This window comes from Lissotriton vulgaris, chromosome 8 (genome assembly GCF_964263255.1).
Source record: "Lissotriton vulgaris chromosome 8, aLisVul1.2, whole genome shotgun sequence".
Classification (NCBI taxonomy): domain Eukaryota; kingdom Metazoa; phylum Chordata; class Amphibia; order Caudata; family Salamandridae; genus Lissotriton; species Lissotriton vulgaris.
In genome coordinates, this window is record NC_141696.1 from 526,851,405 (window position 1) to 526,865,940 (window position 14,536).

Sequence of the window (14,536 nt, forward strand, 5' to 3'; positions counted from 1 at the left end):
GTCACTACTGTAACCAAATCGCTTTTACTCAACTGTTTACAGGAGATGTCCAATGTCTGAATGTAGGATCCAGTCCCGTTGTTACAAAAGTAATCCATAAAGTAACTAATTGCATTTAACTAGAAATGCACATTGAGCTCAATGTTGCATTGTGTTTGAAATTGTGTTGCCCATTGCAACAACTGTAACTACCGTACTTAAAAGTCTATTGCCTATTTGCAAACTATTTAAACTAAAGTAATTCAATAATGTAATTTAAAAAATAAAATATCTAAAAATAAATTGTTTAAAAAAATGTAGTAAATCCGTATCAAGAAAATAAATATAACAATTAATACATTAAAAAATTGTCGTTTACAAAACCTTTGAAATTCACTGAAAAAAACATAGGTTTCAGATATGTTATAGTTAGGAATTAGCATTTAAAAAACCTTTGAAATTCACTGAAAAAAACATAGGTTTCAGACATGTTAGAGTTAGGAATTAGCTTTTAAAAAACCTTAGAAATTCAGTGAAAAAACCATAGGTTTCAGGGGTGATATAGTTAGCTGGACATTTCACTCGTACAAAACCATTGAAATTCCTCTGTTATAGTTAGATCTACTAACTATAACTCGCGCGCCCGCAATCCACTGCTGATAATGTCACATAGTACATAATTCATGACAGGGTCAGTGACATCACTGATGACATTACTAATGACATCTCAAATGACATCACTGATGACATCATCCACGTGACAATCTGATACACCTAATCATACACTAGTGTAACCTTTCAACACTCATTATAAAATATGGAGTACCATATTTGAAACCATTGACACATCAAAACACATTTTTAAAAACTCACTCAGTGATTCCTACATCTACACACACATCTAAACACATACCTATAGATTCACTCATACATGCTAACAAAGATCAATAGAAAATTATTAAATATACTTATACACCTACATGTTATCAGGAGAGACCTCAGTGCTGCATCTTTCAGCCCACTACTGATCCTGAAAAGTAATTCTAACCATACTTACAGTAACTTAAATTCTCTTCCATAGGCTAAAATTGTCTGGTTTTACTTGGAAGTGTTTCTAAGTGTGGAGTTTTGGAACTTAAAAAAATTCCTCAAAAATCAGTTGAACTATGAATTCCAATGTATTCACCTGTTATCAGGAGATACCTCAGTGCTGCATCTTTCAGCCCACTACTGATCTTGAAAAGTAATTCTAATCGTAGTTACAGTAACTTGAATTTCCTTCCATAGGCTAACATTGACTGGTTTCACTTGGAAATGTTTCTAAAGTGTGGAGTTTTGGAACCTAAAAAAATTCCTCAAAAATCAGCCGAACTACGAATTCCGATTTACTCACCTCTTATCAGGAGAGACCCCAGTGCTGCATCTTTCAGCCCTGTACTGATCCTGAAAAGTAATTTTAACCGTACTTACCAGTAACTTGAATTTCCTTCCATAGGATATTATTGCCTGCTATATAAAATATATATAAATTAAAAAATATATAAAATAAAAAAAAATATTACAATTTTAATATTTTTAAACACATTTTTTGTCAATTTATATTAAAAATATGTAATGTAATTTTAAAAAAATATCTAAAAATAAATAGTTTAAAACAATGTAGTAAATCAGTATAAAAAAATAACAATTAATACATTTAAAAATGATCATTTACAAAACCTTTGAAATTCACTGAAAAAAACATAGGTTTTAGCCACGTTATAGTTAGGAATTAGCATTTAAAAAACCTTAGAAATTCACTGAAAAAACCATAGGTTTCACACATGTTATAGTTAGGAATTAGCATTTAAAAAACCTTAGAAATTAATTGAAAAAACCATAGGTTTCACACATGTTAAAGTTAGCTGGACATTTCACTCATACAAAACCATTGAAATTCCCCTGTTATAGTTAGTTCAGCTAACTATAACTCGCGCGCGCCCGCAATGCACTGCTGATGACATCAAATATTACATTACTCATGACATGGTCAGTGACATCACTCATGACATCACTGATGACATCTCGAACATAGGTTTCCCAGCCTGTGCAAGTGCGGGCAGGAAAATGGCTATGTTCTAGTAGTGGGTACCCCGGGACATAGCTTGACAGCATGGCTATTAATGGTTCTGGTCTTCCCTTTCTAATTTTAATGAGGTCCCAGGAGATTGGTTCCCCATAGTCAAAATTGCCTAGGAAGAATGGATACATGCCCCTTGCCCCTTTGAAGCTATGGGCAGGCCTCATGGTCACCGGGGACAAAATCAGCTGAGGAAGGGGTCCGGTGCCCCCTTCCAATATATTTTAAAAGCTGGGCCCTGGTAGGTAGGATCCCCGGGGGTGAAATTGGCCCAGAGAGTGTCAGGAATGCTCCATCCCTCTCGCAGTCTGCAGCAAGGTTGGAGGCACGCGGGTTCAAAAGTCCCAGTTTGGACGGACTGAGTGCTTCACGTTCTAGTCCTAGGGAGCGTCCTTCATGACCGGGATCAAGTACCTGCTTTCAGTTCTCTGCCGCTCCAGTCTTGCCGTCGCCCGACTCCTCGCGTCAGGCTCTTCCTTTCGCTCTCGGCTCTCCACGCGGCATTGTCAGCGGGGCTCCCCCTTGCTCACATATCTGTACATGGCGTCCTCGATGGGGGTCCAGCCTACAAATACTAGAAGAAACCTACAAAGAATTGGTTTAAAGCAGTAACGAGCATGAGCTTCCTTCCTCCTGAAAAAGTGTCTAAAAAAAAAGTTTACTAAGCAAATACTTATCTGATTTAATTTCCATGGCGAATATGGGCATCTGCATTTCCTTTTTGGTATGATTCCTGGCTGTATTGAAGCATAGCAGTCAGCATTTTGATTCCTGATTTAAAGGAGATAAAGTTTACGTCAGCTTGCATATTTTTGCATATTTTGTTCCTTGTCATTCAGGCCCATCAATGGGGTCAGTGTTAGGTCACCAATTAGTTTTTGGGCTATGTTTCCTTTTTCTGTGTTCTCTACAATGAATTAATTGTTGGTTCCTGACACACTTCTGTTGGACACTAGTGGAAGAGGGGAACAAATCAGGATCACATATGATTCCAGTTACGAATCCTTGCGGCTCAGGTCGTGCTAAGGGACCCACTTCGGTTTTTCTCCTTCCCTAGTTTCCCCTATTCCAGCTGTACACTGGTCTAGCTTTGACTCTGTTGGGTGGACTATGTGATAGCAGGAAGTTGAGACCTACTCGTTAGTCTCCTACCGCTCGTTCCAGTGGAAACTTCAGGTGAGCCTTGATAGAGAGGGTCACAGCCTCCTCACTCTTTGCATTATCAGTTGGATTCAGGGGCTGGGGTCTTTAGAGATGAAATCAGCATGGGGAGATGGGCCACATGCGCCCCCCTTCACGGATACCTATACATTTTCTCCCCTCGGACCTGGAGTGACTGGGGATCATAAATAAACAAGCAAGATTCTTATGTGAATTTAGAGTTTTTCTGTTTGTAACTTTTATGTAACTCATGTACCTCAAAGTCCTTATGTAATGTAAATGGTTCTTTTGTAAAGCACTCTGGCACCATTGGGTAAAGTTCGACCTATATAAAATTGCATTAAATAAAATAAAATAAATAAGGGAACCCGCACTTGTTTTATTCTTTGTTGTTGTTGTTGTCGCAGATCCTCTACAATGTCAAAGCCAATTAAAAAAAAGAATTTGGGGCCCCCACTAGGGGTAGGGGATCAGGTTATTCCCACCCTGCACACCTTATGGTTTTTTTTTGCATTTTTTTCTTGGGACTTGGCCGAGTCTGAGTCCCAAGATGGCTGTCACCACTTCCTAGTTGAAGTGGTGGCAGCCAGTCAGATTTCATCATGAGATCTGTCAGATCCGCGGAATATCCGTGGCCCAAGATATACATAAATCTATTTTTTTAAGAACTCCTTGCCCAATTCAGAAAACTAACTTGAGACAAAATCCTAAATGTACTACTTTTGGTATTCACAGAAGGCATTTAGTGGTCCTAAATTATGATTTGGTCTTAAGTTAGGATTTTGTCTTAAGTTAGGATTTTTAAACTTAAATCCTAATTTAAGACAAAATCCTAATTTAGGACAAAATCCTAATTTAAGACAAAATCCTAATTTAGGGCAAAATCCTAACTAAAGTCAAAATCCTAACTGAGAACAAAATCCTAATTTAAGACAAAATCCTAATTTAAGACTACTAAATGCCTTCTGTGAATACCAAAAGTAGTAAATTTAGGATTTTGTCTTAAGTTAGTTCTGTGAATCGGGCCCACTAACACTATTGAGCAGATTTACACCAAATTTAAAAAAGGGCTCTTTCTGGACCAAGATTTAGCTTTCGGCCGAATTTCGTGTACTTCCATCTAGCGCAGAGGTCTTCAAACTTTTTGATGCCGAGACCCCCTTGTAAAACCTTTTTAGGGGTAAGGACCCCCTTCCGACAAATGATTCTAGAAACTGGTACTCCTCATCATCATCTTTTGAAAACCATAAATGTGCCTGTTAGACCTCATCACATCCATCCATCATTCATCCACCCACACTTTCACACATCCATTCATCCTTTCATTCTTCCATCCATCCATCCATCCTTCATCCATCCACCCTTTCATCTTTCCATCCATACATCCATCCTTTACCCATCCACTCTTCCATCCATCCACCCATCTTTCATCCACCCACCTTTTCACACATCCATCCATCCATCATTCATCCATGCAACCTTTTATCCATCCATCCATTCATCCACCCTTTCATCCATCCATTCATCCTTCATCCGTCCACCCTTTCATCCTTACATCCATACATCTATCCTTCATCCATCTATCCTTCACCCATCCATCCTTCATCCATCCACCCTTTCATCCATCCATTCACCCATCATTCATCCACCCATCTTTTCACACATCCATCCATCCATCATTCATCCATGCAACCTTTTATCCATCCATACATCCTTCATCCTTCTACCCTTTCATCCTTCCATCCATCCATCCTTTCATCCATCCATCCACCCTTTCATCCATCCGTCCACCCTTTCATCCATCCATTCATCATTCATCCACCCACCTTTTCACACATCCATCCATCCTTCATCCTTACATCCATCCATCCACCCATCATTCATTCACCCACCCTTTTCTGTGCCTCTCTCATGGGGGGGCAGTATCTCTCTGCGTCTTCTTCCTTCTTTCCCGATCATGGGAGGGCATCTCTGTGCGTCCTTGCTGGGGGCGGGGGACTTGTCACGGGACCCACAGCTCCAGGCGCGCAATATCCATTTACCACAAAGGGCTACACTATAGCCTGCTCCGCCAGCCCCCTCCCCCCCCCACTTCCCCTCCTCCCCAGCTCGAAACGGCTTCAGGGACACACACACACAGCCACACCCGAGTACTTGACAGGTCTTTAAAAGACCTTTTAATTAGGCCTCCATTGTGAAGTAAATGTAAAATTCAAATGTAAGGAATAGGCAGAGTTGGGGCCCAGGGGGTACTGGAAGTAGAAAAACGAGCATCGGCATAGCCAATAGGTCTCGCCTTTGGGATTTTATACATTTTTAGCCATGCAACAGTTGATGTTATTGCACCAAGGATATTGTCCTGCATAACTAAATACTTATAAGGTCCCAAAAGCGAGTCCTATTGGCTATGCCAATGCTTGTTGATCCTCCATGCAGGAAATAAAGTAATGGTGGGGAACAGGTCTTTAATATTGAGACCAGGGTGATCTCTTTTACTAAAGTGTCAGAAGGATAACTCAAAGCAGTTTTAAATAATTATGCAATATTTTCTCACAAAATGTATAAATTAACACAATTAGTGTTTGTATTTAGGATTCAAGGCCAAGTTATGCAGTCGGTGATAGGTTACAATTTGCTAATGTCGTGAACAATTTCTGTTTTGTACAAAGCTGTTTTGAAAGCCCACTAATATTCTTAACGCTGCAACATGTTTCCTAGCAACACTTATTTCATTTCGGGACACTGCTTTCTGATATTCTGAATGCCCACAGTAGATAAAGGGCTATTAGCTTAACATATGGCGAAAACTCATCCATTGTGGCATAAACCCTTAGTCTCTGCCTGATAATTATAATGTAAATATTATATATTAAGTGGTGTAATGTCTTGCATTCTAATCATGCATCTTCGAGAGGAAAAAACATCTTCAACTTGGTTGTGTTTTTTTTTGCCGATATACAGTTCAGGTTTTCCATTAAGGAACTTTGGGAAGGTCGGGCTCTAAAGCAGCATTTCAGAATGGCCACTAGTCAAAAGATAGCTCAGCAGGCAGTGACTACACTTTTACAGCACATATGTAAATCTATAAATGGTCTTTAACGACCTGTGAAAAAGGCTGGAGATAAGACTGCAGACACAGCCCAGCGGAGCTCACAGCAGCTCGAGCTGAGACACACTACGGGGGAGGAGGGGGGCTGAATCCCTTGTTGTCAGATGGGCAGAAGTGTGACCGGGAATGCGCGACCCCCATTAAATCACTCCACATGCCCCCTGAGGGTCGCGCCCCACACTTTGAAGACCCCTGATCTAGCGGTTCGGGCTGTAGTTATGTCTGAAATTCCTAAAGGAAATTACTTTTTTCTGGGGCCTCACTTGATGAATCACCCAAAAACATTCCAAACCGCAGCTGAAGTCAGTAGCAAACTAGTTAAAAAAATACTAAGAAGATTCATCCCACAGCGCCAAAGTTATTAGCAAAATAAAAAACACTTTCCTATGGAAACATGGTCCTAACTATAACTGCCTACTGGCAACTTACACATATATAGAGTTAGGTCAGCTGTTCCATAGGAGAAGCATTTTTTGGTGATGCTAATTATTTTGCCACCTTATGATGAATCTCCGCTAAGGTGCTACTTTTTGACTAATTTGGTCTTGGAAAGTTTCGGGGTGAGTCATCAAGCGGGTGCCGAGAAAAAAAAGGGGTTCCAAAGGAAAATTCCCATGAATTTTCCATAAACTGCTAAACTGAATTACACCAAATTAGGCAGGCAGCTATCTCTTGGTCCTCAGATTGTCCATTTTGTGATTTAGTTTAAATCCATCCCTTATAAAATACATAAATATAAATATAAAATATAAATATCTGGATGGTTCAGTTATGCAAAAGTCTCAAAAGACTCTTGCTGAAGTACCAGTTTAAAAAATAGAGCACTTTGATTTGCCCAGGTAGCTATATTTCCCTTGGGGCATCTCCCTCCTGTGGGAGTCATAGTCCTGAGGAACCGAGTGCTCTGATTAGCTGCCAGCAACTTGAGAATTATTCAGCTGGCAGCCCTTACAAGACTCAGGACTTAGGTGCTCATTTCGATGGTGGACAGACTTCAGTCCGTCCGCCATCGTTTCGGATTTGAGGCGGCCTCCCGACAATACGAATTACGATGTGACTACGACCAAGGCGGTAGCAGCACCTATACTTTACTATGTGGCGGGATGCGGTTAGCAGCCCCCTTCCGCAATGCAAGAAAAAGGCACTTGCATATCCCTGCACTACATGGCAGGCACCATGCAGTGCCTGCCACATGGTGCAGGGCTATGTAGGGGGCACCATAGGTGGCCCCAGTGCCCTTGCTCCAGGCCCAGGTGTCAAGGGGGGCCCTCTACAGGCCCCAATTCCGTTTCCGCCTGCCTTTTCGTTGCAGGTTGACCACAGCGAAACGACCAGCGGAAAGGGAGATTATAATCCGAATGCTGGGCAATATTGCTGCTCCAGCAGGCGGTCGGGAAAAGGACCACCTGTTGGAACCGCCATAATATGGCGGGGGAATTCGCATTGCGATGGGAGGGTCCGACATCGACAGGCGGTCGGTGGCAGACCTTCCACCATCGTAATCAGGCCCTTAGTCTCCTGTTCTGAAATTTTTTAACAAAATAATCAGCGTAAGGATACCCTGACCCCCTAAGCCCTAAGGGGAACCAGGGAAATCCCCTTGGGGCAAAAAACAAAAACAAAATCAGCAGAATTTGCAGCGATTGAAAATCAAAAAAATAGCCGGTGGGCCACTTTCTTTTATTAATGGGAGAGGACGCACAGCCCCCCTCCCTAAGCCATTTATGGCCCCGGGGACCCCATCATCAGGGCCAGCTTACTATCATTGGTTTGTGAAGTTCGAAGCAGTGCATGGCGCGGTGCAAGTTATAGTTAGCAGAGCTCTGCTAACTATAACTGATTCATTTCTGTGTTTTTGTTAGTTCAAAATGTTAAAGTTGTCAATGACAAATTCACCTAACTATAACGTTATTTTATCCTTTGTTTTTTTACAGTGAATATAGATATACACACACACATATTTATATAATAGGACCCCCCCCCTGCTTTTTGTGATTTCGGTAATCAGAATTTTCCCATGAAAATTTCATGAGGCACACGATTCCCACAAAATGTACCTCATCTGCTGTGATAAATGTTGTTTGTGTTACTAGTGTAGCTGCCCTCCTGCCGAAAGACAGGATAAATCACTGTCTCTGAGTGTGGCAGGCAACACAGGAGAAGCAGCTTCCAGCCACTTCTCTTCCCTGCAACAGTATATGTTTTGGAACCAGAGGAATTTCTCCTATGAAGACAGAGGTAGGATTCCAGGACTCTGATATCTGTGAAGCTGATCTCGATGGCCAGGATAACTAGCTCAGATAAAAGAAAAAAAAATTGGTATATAGATTATATAAATGTATAACAGAGTGACACTAGCACTCTAGTTAAAGTTAGGGTGACCAGACAATAGAGATATTTTGGAGTTTTGTCAGTTAATCGCTTTTCACCTAATTGATGAATGTGCATGAAACTTTGCAGACCTGCTGCCCCTGTTTAATTTTGGGAGAAATGAAAATATCACAGTGTTTGGTTAAGGGGGAGGGAGGCAAATAAAAAAGGGGGACCCAAAACTGGGTTGAAATACAATGCATTTGTCATAGACGTTTGTGTTTCACGTAGTTTGAAAACTCTAAGTTTGATTCTTCTGAAATTTGGCAGTATTGCATATTAAGGGGCGTAGATGATTCTTTGAGGGTAGTGCAGGCAAGTAGACTATGTATTTTTTAAGTTACAAGGTTTTTCAACTTAGAGATATCTTGGAGCACAATACTACTAAAAGTTGCAAGGAAGACCAAATAATAAACTGGACTGCAGATGTAAAGTTTCGGATTTACTACATGAACATCTGAAAGACCCAATTATGGTCACATACTAATGGAAACTATAAACAAATACATAACAAATAGAATACATCTTAATCTATATGTCTTTTTTTGCATGCTCTCTAAATCACAAAATTAAGCTGACCCAGCCAGCCAAACATAAAACATCTTTCTTATGTACCCCTGTGCAATAAAAAGAAAAATTGACCTAGCACTTAGGAACACACACTACTATTTGGAGGACATGATAATTGGCCACTAGGTAAAAAGAAAATCCCAATTTTTATAACAATAACAAGGATTGCCTTTTATTCACTTTGCCCTTCATTTGTAGCATAACCCTACTAAAAGTAGCAAGGAAGTCTAAAGAATAAATTAGACTGCATATTTAAAGTTTCGGATTTACTACATGAACAACTGAAAGACCCATTTATGATCACATGTTAATGGAAAGAATCCTATAAACAAATACATACCAAATAGAATACATCTTATTCTATATATGTTTTCTTAGCATGCTCTCTCACTCACAAAATAAAACTTTGCCCAGCAAGCCAAACAAAAAACATTTTCATTATGTACTCCTGTGCAAAACAAAATGAAAAATAGAGCTAGCAGTGAGCTACACAAACTACTATATGGAGCATATGATAATTGGCTGTTAGGAAAAAAAAATATTCTTAATTTTTATACCAACAATGATTGGCTTTCATTCACTTTGGGCTTCATATGTATCCCAATGTTACTAAAAGTAGCAAGGAAGCCCACAAATAAACTAGACTGCATATGTAAAGTTTCGGAATTACCACTTGAACAACTAAAAGACACATTTATGTAAACCAATAAACAAATACCTAAAAAATAAAAAACAGATAAAAGAAAGAAATCTCATTAAATATGATTACCACTTTGTAGTTATAAGTAATATTCCCAAAGAGAGGAATTGATTGGATATTATCTCCCTAATACCCTTCCACCTGTTTGACAAATCACCACAAAACATTCCAGACCTATACATTTTTTTATATTTTTGAGATGATGTACATTTTTGTGGTGAGTCGTTTAAGGGGTGCAAAGATAAAAGGGAGTCCCAAATGGTTTTTCCACCAGTGCATTTTCCATAGACTATTATATTTGACGTATCAAGAAAATGGCTAAGTGGAATTACATGACTGTTGGCAGGATAATATATTGTGGTGCAGAGATTATGATTTTTGGGTACTTAGGTTGAGTAGGGTAAGCCTTTTGTAAGTTAAAAGGCATTTAACCGTAGTGATATCTTTCACCACTGTTCTTTAGTTGAATTTCTCAAAATTTTGTGAAACTACCACAGTAGATGGCTGAAAAACGTATTTAAAAATATATTAAAAATTATAAATACATTCTACATACTATATATTTCTGGTAATAAGTAGGAACATTCTACTTACCTATATTTAAGGCACTAACACTGAATACAGCCAAAGTGTAGTAAAAACTATATGGCTGCCTTTTTATTATCTAAAAACAGCCATTACCCAATTATATACTAGCTTGTCATTGTCATGTACCATGGTATACTGCAAAATTATCACGGTATACCATGGCCCAAAATATAACTAAGGCCTGCCTGTATTATTGGATTGCCGTACTCTTGCATCACTCCTGGTGTTGCATGAGCAAAGCAATACTTAAGTCATATTCACAAAGGAACCGACGGCCACCATGCGTGGCCCTGCATTGATTTGTAAATCTGGAGAGATGTAAGGCAGAGCCATTCGCTGTCTTGCATTATTCTGCACACCATAATCTACATTGCTGCTAAATTTCACATATATCTATATGCAAAGCCATTGTAGCCACTCCACTGTATGCTATTCCACTCTGCGCCACTCCACTCTACGTCTCTCCACTGTACGAGACTCCACTCTATACAACTGCACTCTACTCCCTTCTATTACACTGCACTGTACACAACACCAGTGTACACCATTCCAGTCTATGTCACTCCACTGTACTCCACTCCAATGAACACTACTTTACTATACACTATTCCACTCTAATCGATTTTACTGTACCTCACTCCACTCTACTCTATTCTACTGCATGCCATTCTCCTCTACAGCACTCCACTGTACGCTGCTCCACTGTATGCATTCCACTGTACGCTAATGCTCTCTTCGCCACTCTAGTGTATGGCACCCCAATCTATGCCACTTCATTCAATGCTATTCGATTAGACCTCATTCCAATGTACATCAGTCCACTGTATGCTATTACACTCTACTCCCACTCCGCCGTACGCCACTCCAGACTACACCATTCCATTATAAGCTACTCCATTGTACGCTGCTCACTATACACTACTACACCGTACGCCACTCTACTTGACAACACTCCACTCTACGCTATTACACTGTTCAAACCTCCACTCTATGCCAGTCCACTCCATGCTATTACACTCTATGCAACTCCACTCTATGCCTCTTTAGTGTATGCCATTCCACTGTATACCATTCTGCTATATGCTACTCTAGAAAATGCTGTCCCACTCTACGCCATTCCACTGTATGCCACTGCACTCTATGCTATTCCAATGTATGCCACTCTGCTGTATGCTACTCTACTCTATGCCACTACAGCATATGGCACTCCACTCTACATCACTTCATTCTCCACTATTCGATTGCCCCCCCACCAAATGTACAAAACTCCACTGTATGCTATTATACTCTACCCTACGCCACTGTACGCCACTGTTATCTACACCACTCCATTATACACCCCTTCACTATACGCTACTCCACTATACAGTGCTACACTCTACGCCGGGCCACTCCACTGTATGCTATTACACTATAGCACCACTCCACTCTACGCCATTCCAGGGCACTCTCCTCCACTCTCTAAAACTCTACTACACTCTATGCTACTCTGCTAGACTCCACACTACTCTGTCATACACTCTACTGTCCAAATTTGCACTCAACTCTATGCCTGTATTCTCCACTCTACGACAATTCCGAACATTGTACGACAAAGCATTCTACTCTACTGTATGCAACTTCACTCCAAACAGAATCCTCAACTCTACGCTATGCCACTTTAATGTATGCCCCAACAGTCTCTGCTAATCCACTGTGCCCTACTTCCCTCTACGTCACTCCCTACATCACTCCACTGTACACCACTACCCTCTACACTATTCCACTCTATGCCACTCAACTCTTCTACACTACCCTGTACAGTATTCCACTGTTCGCAACTCCACTCTATGCTACTCTACTTTATGGTAATCCACTCCACGCCACTACAGTGTATGCCACTCCACTGCATGGCTCCATTGTATGACACTCTACACCACTCTATATACCTTTTCTCTATAAAAGTCTACCACACTTCATATCATTTTACGACATTCTACTCCACTCTATCCCCTTACAATTTATTTATTTATTTATTTACAAGCTTATATAGCGCTGGAATCGACTCCATCAGGAGTATCTCTGCGCTTTTGGGCCAGTCAACAAATACAGAAAAGAACACTAATAGGGATTAGATCTCATTTTTAAATAAGACAGTTTTGAGGAGTTTTCTAAACTGTATGTGAGAGGTGCAGAGCCTGAGATTTAAGGGGAGTCGATTCCATAGATTGGGTCCTGCTACGGACAGTGCTCTGCCTCCGTGTCTGGTCTTTTTGACACGAGGAACCACCAGTTGGTGGCTTGTGCTGGATCTAAGTGACCTAGACGGGATGTAGGGAATAAATTTCTGTTGCAGGTAGGTAGGGCCCTGTCCATTTATGTTTTTATGTATTATACAACAGATTTTAAATTTTACTCGCTGTCGTATGGAGAGCCAATGGAGTTTTTGTAAAAGAGGTTTGGATGCTGTTCTTGGAGGGGCATTCAGAACTAGGCGCGCCGCTGTGTTCTGGACTACCTGAAGTCTGGCCAATACTCCCTCGTTGGCAGATAGGAGCAGGCCATTACAGTTGTCACTACGACTTAGAACCAGGGTTTGCACTAAGGTCTTCCTAAACGTGTCAGGCAACAGAGGGAAAAATTTTCGTAGCATGCTGATGACATGAAAGCATGAACCTGCAACAGTGTTAGTGTGTTGCTTTAATGACAAATCCTGATCGAGGCGGATCCCCAGGTTTTTCACGACCTGTTTGGGTTCTGGGACCACACCAAGATCAGAAGGCCACCAATCTGGAGCCCATAGAAGCTTGGCTTCGCCAAATAATCTACAGTCCAATGCTGTGCTCCACTCTATGCCCATACACTCTAATGTACAACATTCTATTCCACTATACAACACTTTCTATACAACACAGTACTCCACTCTACTGTACGAGACCCCACTCCAATTTATAACAGTTTACTACCTACGCTACGCCAGTACACCCCACTCCACGTCACTCTACTCTACTCTACTCTACTCTTCGACACATCAATACACTCTAATGAACTTTACTCCACTCTATGATTCTCCTCTACTTTATACTACTATACAACAATACACTCTATACATCTCCATTGTTTCACACACTACTGTACTCTATGTAACTCCACTCTACAACACTCTACTGAAATGTATGCCACTCTCCGACGCTTTACTGCTGTTATGAATTGGGGTCTCTAGTTGGCAGTGGTATGCACCCTGTCCAACTAGGGACCCTTCCTTCTAGTCAGGATGAGCAAAGTACACACCTGAGTTTACCTGTGCTCACACTCTGGTAGCTTGGCACAGAGCAGTCAGGCTAAACTACAGAGGCAATGTGTAAAACATTTGTATTAGCCAACAGTAACACAACGAAAAAACACCACTAATGGACACCACACCAGTTTAGAAAAAGAAAGTATATTTATCTAAATCAAACAAGACCAAAACAACAAAAAATCCAACATACAGTTTTCAAGATATGACTTTTAAAAGGTAAAAACTGTTCTGTCCATAGGAAACAAAGTACCAGAGATGCGCCAAAATCACAAGCAAAAACAGCAGTAGGGAAGGTAATGCGTTGGTTCCTTACATGCAGGGAGGTTGATGCGTTGGTTCCTTGCTACAGGGGAGGTGATCCGTTGGTTTCTTACTGGCACGCAGGGGAGGTGATGCATCGGCTCCTTACTGGAGATGAGGTAATGCATTGATTTCTTACTGTGCAGGGGGGGGATGAATCGGTTTCTTACTGTGACCCCAGCACTGTTGTATATTCAGTGCCGAGGTGCAGTGTGTGGAAATCCAGGACGTGCTGGAGGCCAATGTGGCAGTGGTAAAAAGGTGCTGCCTTGATTCCTTCAGCTGTGGTCCCATGATGCATCAATTCTTTCAGCCACACAGCAGGGCCTGCGTCGGAAACAGTTTGGCGATCTTGGAATT